The 19,214-nt window shown below is 35.0% G+C and overlaps 1 protein-coding gene across 30 annotated transcripts in view; it reads right to left on the bottom strand.

The window, feature by feature from the left end:
* The window catches only part of ZBTB20 (zinc finger and BTB domain containing 20), an 811,121-nt gene that overhangs the window by 404,358 nt on the left and 387,549 nt on the right, over positions 1-19,214 (bottom strand). For 3 of the 30 annotated variants that reach the window (XM_050781955.1, XM_050781954.1, XM_050781945.1), the window contains exon 1: positions 8,201-10,319. The exons of the other annotated variants lie outside the window; for them this stretch is intronic. The gene's annotated coding sequence lies outside the window, so the exon portion shown is untranslated. Of the gene's footprint in view, positions 1-8,200; positions 10,320-19,214 lie in introns of those variants that run through there. 30 annotated transcript variants of the gene reach the window in all.

Raw genomic sequence — 19,214 nt, 5'->3', positions numbered from 1 at the left:
CCTCCTTAGGAAAAGAAGTTAGTCACAAATGTTGGGCAACTCTGTTTTAGGAAGACATAGTAGAAATATTTTCATCAAAGCCCTGATCATCTTCCCTTTTTGAGACGAAATCACTCTATTCTGCTGGAAACCTATATTCAGTTATTTATAAACCAGTAGTAAATGTATATTGTTTCAAATCTCTATGTAGGAAAAATATCTCATATTCATTCCCAATTTAGTATGAACCGTGTAAACTTCTAAAATCATCATGAAAAGAAAAACATCACCCTTTCTGCCAATTAAGTGTTCTTGCTTTTTTCTAGTAATGGGGATTTGAAAAATAACAATATGCAAGAGTATGATCTTACAGTGAATATAGCCACTAGGTCAATATGATAATTTAATGTGAGACTTTAACATTGAGCTTTCCTTTTATGCTACTATTCTATAAATAACTTATTTGCTATGATTAAAATATATTTTCATCAAATTTGATATAAATATATTAGATATGATAAATATATTTAATGACTTAAAATGACAACAATTGAATTGAATAAAGACTATATCATTGCCCAATTTTTATTTTGATAAAATCTTTTTAAGTGATATCATTTCATGTTAGGCTTTTTGTGCTGCTTAATATTATAATTAATAATTCATATTTTTGTCTTTCTCCTCTCTGACAACTTTTATTTTTAATCGGTGGGCATGTGCCAAATTGGTTTGTTATTTATTTATAAAGTAAAATGACAAGGGAATTGAATATGTGAAATAAGATAGATTTTCTTTCATATGACAAAAATTTCTTAGTAATGGGGATGCTTCTTGCTTACCCTTATAGATTCAAGGGTTTTAGAGTGGTTAGATCAAATGTCACACTTCTCATATAACATGTGGTAAGTGCATTAAACAGACTGTTCATTTTTTAAAAATTCATTTTAGTTTTGTGAAGACCTCTGGGCAAATGCATAAAAAACAGGACAAAAGAATATCAAAATTTGTAAAAGACTCCCCATTCTGATAAATCCCATAGTGTCAATCAAGTAAAAATTCTGACCAAACAGATGTATTTGTATTCTTTCCTAAAATAGGCAAATGTAATAGGAACAAACAGAGAACGTTTCAAAGATACAGAATTTCCATTGAAAAAATCAAATGTTCTGTCTGTAGGACTTTATAGAACATTAAATAATCTTTTCAGTACTGTTCATAACCAGAAACCACATAAACTGGATACTAGAGCACTGACTAGTTATGACCAAAAATTCACAGTTTGATCTCAAGGGCATCAGCGATCCTGGGCTCAGGTGATCCTCCTGCCTTGGCTTCCCAAAATGCTGGAATTACAGATGTGGGCCATCATGCCTGGCCATAGTGCCAACTTATTGAAGTGGAAAGAACTAATGCTGAGCAGAGAATGGGCCATACCTGGGTGGTTTTAAGAGGTGCTGCTATAATGAAGAATCACAGGCTCACCCAAGAACTACCGTGGAATCAGAACCTGTAGGGATATGGCCCTAGAATCTGCATTTGGAGCCAGTTCCCGAGGTGCAATTCAATTTGAGAACTACAGTCTTAATGGCAAAACCTTTCTATCTCACCAGAGCTTCCAACTGTCAGGCCCTTTCAATCCACCCTTTGTGTCAAACCTTAGATAATTCAAGAGACATAACAAATGTGATCATGTTACATGCTTCCTCACAGATTTCAGTGTCTCCCATTTCTTCCATTAGTTTAAAAAACATAGTCCACCATCACTGGGCCCTGCTTAAGCCAGCTCCTCCTCTCAGGCTCTGCCTTTGTGATCAACCTGTGCAAATCTTTGAGGCTGTGACATCGCCTAGTCAGTCTCCAACATCTGGAACAAGAGAACTTTTTCTAACAATTTGGTCCCAATTCCTATTTTAAGCTTAAGCATTATGACGGCTGTATCTGTATATAATATCGAACACTTCAAAACAATTTTAGATCTTAATTATTTTGTTATTAAAATGTGTGTGGGGGGGTTTAAGTCAACATTGAGTCAGATGTAGGAACTGATACACAGTGAAGTTAAATCCTTTAACTAGGGTAAACTCATTCAGTGGTAGAGGCTGAACTACAGAGCCTAGGCATTTTGACATTCCACCACTCTGCTTATCAGCTTGCTCCTTGAGCGAACCTTTCCCTACATTTATAAGAATATGCCCATTTTATGGGCTCTGTATCTATGAGATATTTTACGTATGCTTATGTACACATGGTGTTTATCTTTCAAAGCTGGACTATGGAAAAGACTAATTTTACAAACACGTTAGTAAAAGATTATGTAATCTGGGGTGATTATGTTTAAAATGGCGATGATAATATATGTTAATTCCAGTCCTGTGAGGTACTGTTTCTGATCTGGAAAGAGTAGGTTTTTTTTAACAACTTATTTTTTATTTTCATAATCCATTTTAAGGTTTGGTATTAATATAGACAAGAGAAATAAAATATAACTGTTGCCATGCCAAATGTATATCAAAAAGTTGCTAGTAGCCATGACTACTATTTGGTCAACTGTATTTCACAATTTAAATAAAATAATGGAAAATGATATGTCGAGGATCTCATTCATAATAACTGTTATATAATGAAAGACAATAGAAACTATTAGCATAGGTATGATGCTAATGAATGGTAAATTTTCAATAGAGCTCCATCTGACCAGATTGTTTGAAAAATGTTTCCTGTGGGTAGGAAAAATGTACACAAACACACACATGCATCAAAATATCCATAATTAAGTTTTTACGGAAAAATACCAATATATGTTGGTGAAGGACTTTCACTTAAATGGCATTATAGACCTTTCAGAAATGAGAGTTGATTTATATTTCAGTATTTTGGTTCCCAAAGGTTGGGACAGTGGGTGGTAGAGGAAAAGTAGAGTAAATGGAAGATACACATGTATGTGTGTGCATATGGGCAACTTTAAGCATGTTGAATTTAATGAACAAAAATGTCATTATTCTGTGTTTATATATTTTTGTGTGAAACAAGTACTTTTCTCTATCACTGGAGTTTACATGGATTTTATCATGATATCTTTTGAGAATCTCTTTAAACACAAAATGCATTTTTCCAAATGAAGTCTCCCACAATTCTGCTTTATTAACATCTGAATGAATACATTCATTGATTTGTCCAGAAGAAGGAACTGAGTACTGTTTAGAGTGTAATCTTTTTCATGATAATTGGCAGCAATGTTTCCCTACTATCAGGAAGAAAACTATAGAAATACAAAACTTTAGATAAACATGCAGATAAAAATAATATTATAGAATCCAACTGGTATCTTTGAGGTGAGGACAGGCTGAGATGGACTCCTTGGCTTCCTTCTGTCCAAAAATTTCCTGTTTCCCTATTTCCTATGGTTACCACCATGGAACATGTTAAAATCTCAGTAGGGACTCTGTTTCAACTTTTCCTGTCAAAACACAGTGAAAAAGCTTAATGGAAAAAAATGTCCTTCCTATCTCCATGCCAGGCACAGTGTAAGATCCACAAACTTAAAAGCCAGGAAAATATTCTTTTATGTGCCCCAAAGCTGGGCAAGTGACCTAGTACTACAAAAATTCCCAAATAGGCATGTGACCTGACTAATGTGTGCTGCGAGATGAGTCAAGAAAAATGGAACCATCTGTACTTTTATTGGACAGTCAAATAATTTCTTTCTGTCCACCCAAAAACATAATTTCTATGTTAAGAGAGATACAAGGAGACTTTTAAAAAGTCTAATTTTTAAAATCAGAGATATAAAAAGACATGAAAAACATAACCTATTAAACACTGGTGGAGATAAGCAGATGGGCTTATGAAATCATTATTGCTTTAAAAATTTGTTACCTACTCATTGTGTACTAAGGCTTAAGACATACAGAAGAGATTGGGTGTGGTGGCTCACGCCTGTAATCCCAGCATTTCGGGAGGCTGAGGCAGCTGGATCATGAGGTCAGGAGTTCAAGACCAGCCTGGCCAAGATGCTAAAACCCCGTCTCTACTGAAAATACAAAAAAAAAAAAAAAAAAAAAAAAAAAAAAAATTAGCCAGATGTGGTGGTGGGCACCTGTAATCCCAGCTACTCCAGAGGCTGAGGCAGAGAGTTGCTTGAATCTGGGAAGTGGAGGCTGCAGTGAGCCGAGATTGCGCCACTGCACTCCAGCCTGGGTAACAGAGCAAGACTCTGTCTCACCAAAAAAAAAAAAAAAAAAAAAAAAAAAAAAAAAAAGACATACAGAAGGAAATCAGGGAAAATGGGAAAATGAAGGGAATTAACAAATTGCAACAATCTTTAAGAAGTAGAGTATGAACAATTTTCCTTTTCAAGGATGAAAGCTACCAGCAACTGAACTCTTAGAGTGAGTGATGGCAGAAAAAATAGCAATCAAGAATAGGGGCATGTTAGCTTTCAGACATGTTCACAAAGCTCTGCTTTTTATTTCTTAAATCTATAGGTCAACCACCCATCATACCTGCATTACCCCATATAAGAAGGGGATTTGTTGTATGTTTCAAGTTTTTCATCTTGGTGGGAAAGGGGAGGGCAGATAAGTATTTATTGGTAAAATATAATAAAGGTTGAGCCTGTCAAAGACTGTACCTAACAAAAATATGTGTAGCAAGTAAGAAAGGCAAAAATGAAGCTGGGTAGGATACTGTGGATACGGTGACAGACATGTATCTATATGAAATCCCAAGATATTTGTCCTCCATTTCATAAATTAAAGTGCCCCTCCTTTGCTTTACAGATAAGGAAACTGAGGTGCATTATAATAGCAAGAGCAGCTAATGTGTAGTAGATCCATACCACAAGTCAAGTACTATGTTAAACATTTAAATGTATCATTTAATTTAATTTTCACAGATCTCCTACAAGACAAGTGCTATTATTTTCATTTCACATATGAGAAAACTAAAGCTGACAGAGATTAAATAACTTGTCCAAGGTTGCATAGTAACTAAGCGAAAGAGCCAAGATATGAACTCAGATCTGTCTGATTTCAAAACCCAGGCCCTTAAACACTAGGCCAGTGGTTTTTTAACCCCGATTGCACATTAGAATCACCTGACAAGCTTTTAAATCCTACTGAGACTCAGACCCTACCCCAAAACAGTTAAATCAAAGTTTCTTGTACCTGGGCCCTGATGTGGGTGTTTGCTTCAAAGCTTTTCTGGGTGACTGTAACATATAGCTTGGGTAAAGAAGAATTGTTTTGTGTCTCCCATGGAGGCCAGCAGATCTGTGCAAATATGTGAAGCAGCACGACTCAAGTGTCCTCAGTCTCTCTGCAGTGGTTTTTCCCTTGCCCCATCATGTTCACCTTGACACTTTTTTTTTTAAATTATGACTATTGGAGAAGTAATATACATGTGAAAACTTTTTTACAAAGCATTGTCACAGCAGAATATGGTCATAAGTCCATCAAACAGAAACCTGTTCATACGCATGTACAGGTTATGATGAATGAATACAAAGAAGACTTACATTTATTACTCTCATCCCCAAAAGGGAAGTATAAAGCTGGCCTTAAAAGCTGTTCATACCAAAGCTAATCACTAAAATTTGGAGTGGCTTCCTCCTCTCCTTTCACAAATGCAATAGGGTAGCTACTGGATGTAAGGAGAAAACATCCAATTACCACTCTTTACAATGCTTTTTCACTTAGGATCTCAAGACGACTGACAGTCATTCAAAACATTAAAGTAAAGTGAAAATGTCTCTAGTAGAAGTGGAAAGAAAATGTCTGTAGTAGGAAGACAGTAAAATTTGGAGTCAGAAGGCCTAAATTTGTGTCTACACTCTGCCACTTTACCGCAATGACTTGAGGCCAAAAGTAAAGTGGCAGAGTATAGACACAAATTTACTGCCATGACTTGAGCCTTGATTTCTTTTTCTCTACGTACTTAAGCCATCCTTAGGGCAGTGATCCAAAAAATTTGGTCCCCATCAGCATCATCTAGAAACATATCAGAAGTGAAATTATCAGTTCCTACTCTAGATTCTGAATCAGAAACTTGGTGAAGGGGCAGTAATCTGTGTCTTAACAAACATTGCAAATGATTCTGACCACCTCCAGCTGACTCTGATGTATCCACCTCCATGGGGTTTTTGTCTAAGGATAAAAGGAGATGGTCCACACAATTGTCAGTTTTTATTACTGTCTACTTAAATCAGAAATTTCAAATTCTCTCACAGAGATATTTTAGAGAAATAATGTTACAGCCTACAGTAGTTAGATAATAACCTCATTTCTGAATTTCACTTTGAATGTGTAGACGAGGCACAAGTCAACCAGAGGTTATGCAATTAGCTTGGAGTCAAAGAGAAAGCAAGGAGTAGAGCTGAGAAGGAAACCCCAGTGTGAACTTGATTTTTATTCAATCAAACTGTTAAGGTACCAACCACGCACTTTCATCTATAATCACAAAGAACCTTTTAATAAACATGTTTCTATCCTCTTAGCTTAAAAAATATAACAGTAGCTTTTTGGATTTTAAAACAGATTGACTTCTATACCTCTGGGCTAAAGGCAGCTCAAGAGTCAATAAGAATCACAAGCTTTCCACAGTGAGAAGAAAGTGCAATTGCCCAGTCCTCTCTATCTATGAAGTGCAGACAGAATTCCTCTTCCTCACCTCACACTTTCGATTACTGCAATGGTGGAAACCATGATAAATAAAAGCGCTTATCTAGTGGTTTGGTTTTCACTTAAATTACAGACTTGTATAACATTATTTGGATACCATAAAACACAAACCAAATTTTAGGAGATGCTTTAGGGTGTTTTTTTCCCCACCCTCCTGTCAGAAGCACTCTATCTTTTTACTGTAATTTATCTGATATAGCTACCAAGACGCTTGATACTTTTACATGCAAGGTTGCTGAAAAACAAAGAGCGAGGGAATGGGCTGTTAATGAAATTCTCTGATTGTAAAAAGCACTCTGGAATGATCAGGTGGTAAATAATAATAAGAGGAAATAACATAAAGTGCTTAGGTGCTACAGCAATAGTCACCATATAAATGCAGAAGAGATCAGACATGAATAGAATTTGCATTTTATGCAGCTGCTGTGTGTGTATATAGAATATACAGTAGCTCATTTTTCAATAATACTGGTAAAATATTGTTCAAAATCTATTCTTGTTGTTTTCTCACTTTAAAAGGCTTTATATAGAAAAACACCCATCTGTCCTAGTGCAATGGTGAATGTGTGCAAAGAGCCTAGAAAAAGAGTCTCTTTGCATACATGAAAAAAAGAACTCAAATAAAGGAGATAATGAAGAAGAGACAATAGTAACACTATTAGAACAGCTATGCAGACATGCGCAAAGGTGATCTTTGAAAAACATGAGGGATACATAACTCTGTTAATGTGTGGCAGAGAAACTACAATTAAGATATACAGTAATATACCAAAAATATAGACATGCTTTTATTTTGTCTACTGGGCTATTGTGGTAGTGATGGTTGTTTTTGAATGGAAAGGAAGAAGAGAGTGGGAAGTATGATTTTGTTGTTTGTTGTTACTGTTGCTGCTCAGTTTAGAACAACAACATCAACTACACACCAGATCCTTCCAACAGTTCCACAAACAATGCTTACCGTGAATCTGCCCTCAATTTTCTTGTTGTTATTTTCCCTTAATACTTATTCATAGCCCACTGCCCATTCGTTAGGTATGCTAAATCCTCGTCCATGGTTACTCTCCTTTGGAAGAGACTGAGAAGATGCTAAGAGGGATTTTCTCTTACACATAAGGGAAGAGTCTTTTTAGGAATCTGAGAAAACAGAGGCCAGGATAAAAAGACCACTAGTCAATCAATATTGAGCACCTAAGATTGAATCACCCAAAGATACAATTCTCTCCCTTCCTTTGTTCTGTCTCTTAGTCAAATAAGGATTGTTTGTAGAACCTTTTCTGTTCCTGATCTCTAAAAACAGGACTGGACTTGCACATCCAACTATAATTCAAAATATCTCACATTTCCAACTTGAAAGAAGACATAAACTGTTTCAAAGAAACTCAAAGAAAGCAACTGCATATTCACAAAACTTTCACCTATTCCTAGAATAGGAAAATGGAGAGATAACTAACAACATAAGAAAGGGCTAATAATAATAATAGTAATAATGATGATATTAATACAACACTTTGGATTCTAGAGAATGATTTATCACAAAAATTCACCTGTATTAAGGGAGACTCCAGGATAAGGAGGTCATTAAGCTACATTTCCACCTTCAGGATTCAGCCAAACTCAGACTCTCCGGAAAGCTGTAAATGCTCTCAGAACAGACTTTAGTAATGAGATTGGAATGAACACTGGGCCTATGGCATAAAAGCATCTCCCTGCCCCTTGTTCTAAAAGTTAACTATTAAACCATGTGCGGTTCATCCTGATTTGGTTTACTCAATTCTAGAAACGAGGACGTGCTGATCAGATTGCCCTGGGCAATTGAATATCTACTGAAGCCTTTGGGAAGACAGTGTTCTTCCCATTACCCCTACCTAAAAGGTTTCTATTATCAGACTATCAATTCTGTGTTGCTGGTGGAGGATAGAAAGTATCTTCTTTTGAAGGACAAGTTTTTCCCTCACTGAGTTTTCTGCTTTGGGTATATACTCAACATGTTAAGTGCTTAATCTTTTTTCCCCCATTCCCCTTTTTCTACTGTAGTTTTTTTTTTTTTTTTTTTTTTTTAATTATTTACAGACTCACTTGTCTGGACACTTCGTTCTAGTAGAATTTGGCTGATTTTCTTTCCAACACCTTTTAGTGGAATGCGGTAACAGATGCATGGAGAGAGAATTGGTCTTAACGGTATTTTTAGGTTTCATCTGTGTCAGATAGAGATCTTTTCCCTTTATTGATTTCTTGCATACACTTTCCACACTACAGCTTGAAATGGCTACAACAGTGTTTGAAAAATTGGTTGTTCCTCACTGTCCAAATCATTTTTCAAAACAGTTGTTACAAGCTTCATTTTACTTTCTGTTATAAGGAGGGTTTTGTTTGGGTTGGTTTCATTTTCTTTGTGGCGTCATGCTAGCAGAGAAACACAGTCAGCAATAGAGCTTTTAAATGTGGTATGATTGGGATTATAACCATATTGGAATCTATATTGAAAATTTATTAGATTGAGCCATGTGCAGCTAAAAAGAAAGAGGTCAGAAGTCTTCAGTATTTTTCGCAAACATGAACACCATCTCATCTCATGCAAACGTTAAAATTCACCAAGCAAATGATACCCCACTGTTGGAAATATTTTCTCATGTCAACAACTCAGGAAGGAGTGGGAAGGGAATGGGACATATATATGTGAATTTTTTCTCTATATTTTTGATAATAACTATCTGTGAATATGTCTTACTACCTAGGTAAAGCTTACATTTGTGAAAACAATATAGTATGTCAGAAAGTCAATTTTGAACAAACCTGAGAATAGCAAACTATAATTTTTAAAATACTAATCTTTTAGAACTGTCATGTTCCCTTATATTTCCAGGACTCAATATTTTAAAGAGAAGAATAAAAGTTGAAGATCCTTGGGATTAAGAGAAAGGGTGCAAATAGCCAAATATATTCATATTTTTGGCCAGGCACAGTGGCTCATGCCTGTAGTCCCAGCACTTTGGGAAGCTGAGGCGGGCAGATCACTTGAGGTCAGGAGTTCGAAACCAGCTTGGCCAACATGTGAAACCCTGTCTCTACTAAAAATATAAAAAATTAGCCAGGCGTGGTGGCATACACCTGTAATCCCAGCTCAGGAGGTTGAGGCAGGAGAATCGCTTGAACCCAGGAGATGGAGGTTGCAGTGAGCCAAGATTGTGCCACTGTACTCCAGCCTGAGTGACAGAGCAAGACTCTGTCTCAAAAAAGTAAAATAAAATAAAAAGACATTCATATTTTTAAAATATAGCAATATTCATTTGTTTAAAAAACAAGATTGGGAACAGACCTATATAGTGACTTTTGATACAGACACAATAAAACTTATTTAATTTTCAAAAAGTGAGAAAAAACTACTCTGCTTTAAATTTAAAGTAATAAATAATAATGAAGACATACCAACACTGGTAACTGTCAAGAGTGAGAAAAGGAAATTGAACATTCAATGTGACCAGAGGAAGGGTGAAAATGGGAGATGCTGCCCAGGAAAAGCACTCATCATGAGTAATCCAAAGACCCAGAATCTTAACATAAACTTTTTATGGTTTTTTTTTCAAGGCAATATTTGAAAAAAGATGGTTCCGGGGTTTTCGTCTTCCTTCCTTCCTTCCTTCCTTCCTTCCTTCCTTCCTTCCTTCCTTCCTTCCTTCCTTCCTTCCTTCCTTCCTTCCTTCCCTCCCTCCCTCCCTCCCTCCCTCCCTCCCTCCCTCCCTCCCTCCCTCTCTCTCTCTCTCTCTCTCTCTCTCTCTCTCTCTTTCTTTCTTTCTTTCTTTCTTTCTTTCTTTCTTTCTTTCTTTCTTTCTTTCTTTCTTTCTTTCTTTCTTTCTTTCTTTCTTTCTTTCTTTCCTTCTTGGGTTTTTATTGTAGCTTTCTCTCTCTCTCTCTCTCTCTCTCTCTCTCTCTCTCTGTCTCTCTAGCTAAAAGTTCACTCTAAATTTCAGGTAATTTTCAGGAGCTCCTTTTAGAGGTTCTGACACAAATCCTGTTGTGGCAAAGTTACAAACTAGTCTACACTAACTCTCAGTCTTTGTTTAAAGCAAAATAATGGAGTTTGGGGTGCAATCTGGTGAACTCAATGGTCCAATTGCATAAAGGCAAAGAGGAAAGCCAGGCTTGGGCACTTCCCTAGACAATGAAGATTACTGGTTTGAAGGCCAGTCTTCCCACTGCTTCACTGTATGTGGCGACTATTGTTAAATTAGATATCCCTATTCTGATGAAAAGGCAATGTGCTATTTGTTGGGTATACATGTTCCAAGCTGTAAACTGCAAAGTGCTGTATAAAAGTAAAGTGGTGTTAATGCCTCATAAGATAAACATATAGATTGATGATGGATGCATTTAAAATGCTTTAATTGCCCACTGTAATAAAGCACTAAATAATTATAACAAAAACAATTCTTCGGGAAATTTGGTGGGAAAAAGGTCTATAGGATATGTTTGCTAAGAATAATTAGATTTTTGTTTTGGAGGAAGAGGTAGGACAAGTCACAGGAGGCACTCAGCAAGAAGTCGGAAATGCCTAGTACATAGGCCACACATTTTAAGTCCTTTAGTTTCTTCAAAATTGACAGTAACGTGTCCTCCAAAACCAAAAGGAAAATCAAAGGATATCGCCCATACTTATGTACCTTTTGCTACTGGAGATCTAGTGAATCCATAGCCTTGGATTCATATTTCTATAACATGACAACATAGCAAAATCTCACCATCACTTTGTTTTAAAGAAATTGGCAGCTGGGCGCGGTGGCTCAAGCCTGTAATCCAAGCACTTGGGAGGCCCAGGCGGGCAGATCACGAGGTCAGGAATTTGAGACCAGCCTGATCAACTTAGTGAAACCCCACGCTACTAAAAATACAAAAAAATTAGCTAGGCGTGGCGGTGGGTGCCTGTAATCCCGGCTACTTGGGAGGCAGAGGCAAGAGAATCACTTGAACCCAGGAGGCGGAGCTTGCAGTGAGCCGAGATGGCACCACTGCACTCCAACACAGGTGACAGTCGGAGACTCAGAGAAAGGAAGAAAGAAAAGAAAGAAAAGAAAGAAAAGAAAGAAAAGAAAGGAAGGAAGGAAGGAAGGAAAGAAGGAAAGAAGGAAGGAAAGAAGGAAAGAAGAAAAGGAAAGAAGGAATTGGCTATGCCTCCAACTGAATTATACTATAAACTTCTTTCCCAATACCAATAATATAAATATATAACCAGGCACAAGCATGAGGAAATGGAGAAAAGGATGAATGTTAGTCTTAGAAACTTTGGTTTGTATCCCACTTCCACCTTTCAACAAGTCATTTAGCCTCTCTAGGTCAAGATTTTCTTACCTATTAAATGAAGATAATGGTACCCATCTCACAAAATTGTTTTAAGAATTAAATGTAAAATGCTTGGCACAGAGAGGTCACTCAATAAATGGCAGCCAAGTCACCACATGCAGTAAAACCCAGATAAAATATATTCAGCCAGGACTGTTGCTCTCTGAGTAGGTCTGGTATCCATGCTACAAAATCCATTAAGCCTAAATAATTTGGTCATTTTAGCAATACTCTTTAGAGATTTTTTAATGACATTTCCCAAAGGTCAAGCTAGCTTATGGTTATGTGGAACTGCTGCATTTATAAGAGAGCTTTAGTAGGTTCATAAAATAAGTCTTGCTCCCCAAATCCAGGATCATAAAGACCTTCTATCATAAAGGGTAAGAGTGACATTTAAAAAACCAGTTTTTAAAAGACGATGGTAGCCAATAAATGCAGATGATCAGGATGACAGCAAGTACCCCAAGTCAAAGCAACACGGAGAAGAAACAGGCCCTAGCCTGCAGATGACACTGTAAACACTGAGGAGAAATGGGAGAGTAAAGAGCAACATTGAGCCTCATCAGACTATAGGTGAAAAAAGATTCAAAATCTGACTCTAAAGCAAGAGGTAAAGAAATATTTTAAAATGCATATCTGTAGGAAGAAAAGCAATAAAGCAGAATTCCCAGGAATTGAGAAACACTTAGGAATAAAATGCTTAAGTAGTAGTTTCCAAGGTGAGGCTAGCTGAAGAAAATACAAATATTTATGGGTTAAATCAGGACTGAGGAAAATATAAAGCCAAATATGGGCAGCTCTGAGGGGGAAAAAATAGGCCGCTTGGTACTCAACTGTCATCACAATTCATTTGTGTTTCACGTCCCACTGTTTGTGACATTAACAGAATTTTGAATTTAGCAATGGACTATTTTTGTATTGTGAATCTCTGCAGCCATTTTCCATATGTAGCTACCACTGTAACTAGCAATAACAGCCTTTTGAGCTTTAAAATGCTTCCAATTAATAAGATTCAAATTAGGGGTCACCTAAGAGTTTTCCAAGTTAATTCTCTTTGTCTGCTCTTTGAAATAGAGTGGTATGCCTGCTATTTATTTGCATTAAGCCCAAATTATTTGACCATTTCAGTAACAAATCCTTAGGTAGCCTTTGCTTTTATTCTCATTTTCCAAAGGATTAAGTTAGTTTTAGATTTTTGAACTGTGTTTTCATTTAACTAAAATAACTGAAGCAATCTTTTAATGAAGGTATTTAAATAGATCAAATTTACACCAAGTTCCTACCGTGTGTCAAACATTAGCAAAGCAATTTAAAATGTTATTATTTATGTATCAATGCATACAAATCATATGTATTATATATTAATGAGCTTATAGCCATTATACACAGGATTTTCATGTGTTATTATTGTTGTGGTTATTTCTGTTTTTAGCAGGTATTATTTATTAAATATCTATTATGTTCCAAGAACTCTACCAAGGACTATACACACTCACCATGTAATGAAGATATTATTGGTTTATTTTCCATTTGAAGAATTAGTCACAAAAAGTAACTTGTCCATGGAGCATATAATTTGTGCATTCTCTTAAAATCACTTCCACTTCCACATAACACCTGGACTGACATATGCTTTTTCTTATAAAATATACTTCAATTCTTTAGTCACCTACTATGTGGCAGTTGCTAGGATAGTTATCTTTGTTTGCTATTATGCTAAATCACAGATCTGACCACTAGAATCTCTTCCTTCCTGAAGATACCCTCTTTAGGTAAAACTGTATTTCTTATCATTTTCCATCACTGATTGAATAAAGAAAGGTGGCACTATCTGGAAAACATTAGAGTGTTGGATTTACAATTTTCTTTTAATAAAACAAACCAAGTTAATCACAAATTGTTGAAACAAGATATGTGACATGAAAGGCATTTAAGGCACTTTTAGGCATTATTTCTATCTAGAAACAGAAATTTAGTCCACATAATGTCATTTATCTACTGAGCTAAATCATATTATAATTTTCATCTATAAAATCCAGATTCTTAATATGTGTTGCCAAGATAATATATCTGACCCACTCTCAGTAAGAAATGTGTCTTGAATTGTTTTGTCAGTAATAATAATGGAGTTGTACTGGACAAAATATATTTTCAGCAAGTTTCTCTGGTAATAAAAATAACTGTAATAGTAGTGATAATACTAGTAATCACCAATAAATAATAGATAGCATTTATTGAACTCTACTATGTGCCAAGTACTGTGATTAGCACTTTACATGTATTATCTTATTCATTTCTCAAAATATTACATGAGGTAAGTACGTACTGTAAATTCAATTTAACAGAAAAGCACATTGAGATATAGAAATCCAAAAATTTGGTCAAGATCACACAGATAGAAAAGAGGTACAAGTCTGCATTGGAACCCAAGGAATCTGACTCTCATATCTACTCTAGGTGGGGGTTATAGCAGGTGCTATGGTGTTTGTTCAAGAGAGTACTGCATTTGTGTTGTTTTATCTACATCATTAGGGTTGGGGCCCATTTGGTCTGTAAGCCAAATCTGAAGACAACTGAAATGAGTTAAGGTTTGAGTTGGTGCTATTCACACTATCTGCCAATTAAAATGCTCCCTTCTGAGAAGCTGTAGCCGGTTGGCATAACCTTAGGACATAATACATGCTCAAAAAAGTATCTGAAGAATGTTAACAATGGTTTCTTTAAGTGGTGATTTTATTCTTTAAAAAATACTTTTTCCTATTGTCTGAAATATTTTCAACATGGACACATTACTTAGGTAATCAAAGGGAAATTCAGAACTTTACTTAAAGAATGTTTTTGTTTTGTTTTACAATTAGGTTGTTAGTCTCAGTTAAAACATAACTCCTGCTGGGAAACCTTTCCTGTTGCTCTACTCTCTGACATTTTGAAGGACAGTACTCTTTACTCTGTCTGCCTCAGAACCTTATGAAGGCCATACACTTTTGTTAATTATCAGTCTTCTCTGCTTTATGTAAAGTCCCTTGAAGATTGACCCCATTACTTATCTACCTCTTAGAGCTCTAAGCATCTTGAGTGCCTACCACTCAGTTCAATGAAATAACCCAGAACACACATACACCAGAACAAGCCTAAAAGATGAAAAAAAATTATTTTCGGGTTGACAATGCACACTCTTGGTATTTACAGATGACTTGTTTCTCCCCTTATATTATGTGCAGCTCCCCATGGAAAGAAGTTTCCTACAAGAAGTGTCTTGAATTTACTGGTCTATTCTCTGGAGGATTTTACAAATGCATCAAGGACTCAACATCAAGACTCAACATATGACTTAGTATATAGTAGTTCTTAATAAATGATAACTTAAAAATTAAATAATATTTTTTAAAATGGTGAGATATGGCTTAAGGGTGTTCAAACAAATTCAGAGTTTTTGTCTAGTCTAGGTGTTTCTAGATTTATGAGCAGGCAATCACATATTATTGAGTATTATGTATTAGTTAGTGTTAGTTAGTGTTAACTATTATGTATTAGTTTTATGTATTAGTTAGTTTTAGTTAGTGTTAATAAAATATAATAAACCCTCACTGATGGTTGTAGAGAAATCCTACTATTTTATGCTCATATACTAGAAATGTTTAAAGTCACAATTTTAAAACAGTGAACTTCAAACTTTATTATGCACAACTTATATAACAACTTTATTATAACTTGGGCAGTTTCCTAAACTGCAGATCCAGGCTACATTCTCAGAGCTTCTTATTTAGAAATTCTGGAATGGGGTTCAGGAATCTCCATTTTAACAGGTGCTCTAGATAATCCTGATATAGGTAATCCCTGGGTAATCCTGATACAGTTGGTCCTTGGACTACTTACCAGGGACTAGGCTACAAGGTAATATAATAATAAATCTATATAGTTCACCTTTTCAATATGAAGAGAAGACTAGCCTATTAAATGTGACTTAACTATCAAAATTACCTGTGAAAAGAATAGGCAATTTGCTAAGACTTCTCAAAATGAACCAAGGGAGGACATAAGGGCAAGAAATATTAAATTTCAAGCCAGAAATGACTCTTTTTAAAACTTCAGCGAGACTGACAATATGCTTAAAGTAAAAGTCGAAGAAGAATGGCAGCAGTACAGCAGTGTTTTATGAACAACTTAGGAAAGCAATGTTGATTTAAGAGGTTTATTTGATAACATGTTTTAATGGTTATTATAAAAGTGAATGCCTTCTAAATCTTTCATTTGCTACTAAAAATATATGTATTTATTTACATGAAATAATTTTTTAAAATTCCCCCTTTAACTCCCTACTTTCCACAAATTGTTAGCTTACCAACATTACTGCATTAATCGTGTCTTTTTTTTTTCTCTCTAGAAACACATGCCCAGGGATTAAAAGGGGATTACTTTGGTCTACTTCCACATCCATGTCCCAGGGAAGGTACTGCGTCTGCTTCTGACCTGACCTTTAGGTATCTGCAGCCTTAAATTCTGTACAGTGGCAGCTGCTTTAGCATTGACTTCTTTGAAAACTAAGAGCTCTTTTCAAGAGCCATTTTCAAGACAAAAAATGAAAATTATTTTCTTATGCTTACGGATGTTATAAACTGTGTAACAAGCTTTTCTCTTCAACTTTCGCTGCAAGGAAGTTTAAAGGCAAATATATAGCACTTCACTGAATATAGTTTGCATGCTGACCTCACTTCTAACTCCATCTTTATATCCTTTCCTTTATTGTTTTATTTTTCTTACCTACTTCTAATTCATGTATTTTGCTGCATTCATGTATTTGTGTTTATTTTTTCATTGTCAGCCATTTTAATTCCCTTATTAGAGCAATAAATAGTAAATAAGACAAATAAACCAAAAAAACATATTGTGTATATATATTTGGTATTTACATCACATGTACTCAATATAAAAAATAAAAACTAACCTCCTAAAATAATTGACATATTTCATTATTCTTTGGCCTATAGATTCACTTGACTGCAGCACTTCCATTTAGGGAGACATAAAATTAAAATCCCACCATGAAAAAATCCAAATGAAATTTGACATAGGTATTTTCAGCCCCAGGTCATTAATTCAGTTCTGACTGACATCTTTCAGGTCTGTTTTAAAATTTTTGTGTTCAGTCTTTAGATTACACACACAAAAATGTTTTGGCTTAATCAGCCTAATAAAGCGTATATTTCTGAAAACATTTTTTAATTAAACAAATATAGAAGTATATATGATACATACACATACATTTTTTTACTTGGAGTCTTCAAACCAAATATTTCAGTCCTTTGCTTCCATTATTATTTTCTTTTAAGTAAATGCTTTTCATTAAGCAACAAAGAGTAATAGTCATCTCAACAATAAAAACTTATATTCAGGCTAAATTTAGTCTACTTTCTATATTCTCCTCTGAGAATGATCCAGCCAGTCTCAGTCTGATTCTAGTAAAACTCAGGTAATGTAGAAGAACTCTAATTGAGCATTAGACATTTTAACAATTATATTCATATTGATATGTCCTTATACGACCAATCTAGGTGAAATATTACTATGCCTGGGACTTAAAGATGATTTTTGTTCTTTTATTAATTTCTGAATGTCATATCCTTCCAGATACCAAAGGAATATAGTACCACCTGGGAATAATGCCAATTTGCACTTAAAAAAATATTTTGTTGCTTTTCCCCCTCAGCATGGGCAACCAATAGCTGATTCATACTTTCATTACATCACAGTTGGACTACAGAAGTTCTCTTTAGTCTGGCCTCCGCATGTCTCTTGCAACTCATTTGTAGACAGTCCAGAAACTAGCAGCTGGACTTCATTTTTGTTCCAGCAGTCACCATTTTATAATGTTTCTCTAAGTCACTGTGAGTTTCACTGACGACAAGTCTAAAACTCCACAAGGTATTCATATGTAGTGGTTTAAATCAGAGAGAAAAGATTACTATTAACTTTCTATAGGTTCATGTCACTCAACTATACTTTGCCATTCATTTCCCATATGTCAAAAAGGTGGAATAATACTATTCTCACATAGAGGACTAATAAGATATACTTAGCAAAAGTAGGTGGTTGCAAAACATATTTTTAAAAATCAGAGTGCTGTATTTTTAAAATTTTGCATAGAACTCTGGTTCAATTTTTGAGTCTTTCCAATTTCTCATAACTCTGCGGTATTCATAATAAAGCAAGCAGATGGTTAAGTCTCTGAACATATGCTTTAAATGCCCCCTTTGCTATTTCTAAATAATGGACCAAATTTTGCCCTCAAATAGTCACAAGAAACTTTAAGGAGGCTGCCTCTTGAAATCTGAGGACAGAATGTGACCCAGTGGGAATTAAACCTTTAAAAAATATATTTTCTAAACTTTCTTATGAGCTCTATTCCCTATACTAAGGATCACATTTTTAAATAAAATAGGATATAGTAAGAGAAAAATCCTAACCAATACAATATTACATGGTTCAAGGAATAGATTAGAAGGCAACATATGTTTTATTTATTTATATTTTAAAATTCTGATTTTCTAAAACATGAGAGTCATCTGATTTAATTTCTGTGTCATTACCAGATTTTCCATTTTTATTATTATTCCTATTACTAGTATCATGTAGATGTTATATTGTTAAAGCATCTGGTAATTATTAATTAGTTAATTTAGTCTAAATTATGATTATGCCTTTGTTTTAAATCAATGTGTTTCATAGTTATTAAAAGCCAAAAGCACTATTTTTCCAGTCACTTATTTTCATTTCAAAAACAGTTTGTTGTTGATGAAAGTCGAAAAAGCATTTTCCAGGTTATCACAGAATATGCAATTCATCTTCAATGGATATATATATTCTGGTAATGTTGCTCCCATAACCTAGCTGTACTTGTAAGAGTATCTCTATTTCTTAATGTCTATATTTTACACATGGAATTAACCTTCATTTGCACACTTATATTTCTATGTATTTAAATTTAGTCCTGAAAAACCTCTAAACTAGTCTCTCCTGTCTTACAATGTCCACAAAACTTAGCATCTGATTAACATTACAGATAAAAAGACCACACAATTGACAATAAGGACACTTTAGTTATTATAGAAGTCTGAAGTTTAAGTATTTCCAAACTATAATGTCCCTTTAGGAATTCTCAACAAGGACTAGCTTGGTCCTAATGAAAGCAGTGTTTACTTTTAAAAATAAATGCAATAGTTGTAC

This window comes from Macaca thibetana, chromosome 2 (genome assembly GCF_024542745.1).
Source record: "Macaca thibetana thibetana isolate TM-01 chromosome 2, ASM2454274v1, whole genome shotgun sequence".
In the NCBI taxonomy this organism is placed as follows: Eukaryota; Metazoa; Chordata; class Mammalia; order Primates; family Cercopithecidae; genus Macaca; species Macaca thibetana.
This window is presented reverse-complemented; position numbering and strand designations above follow the sequence as displayed.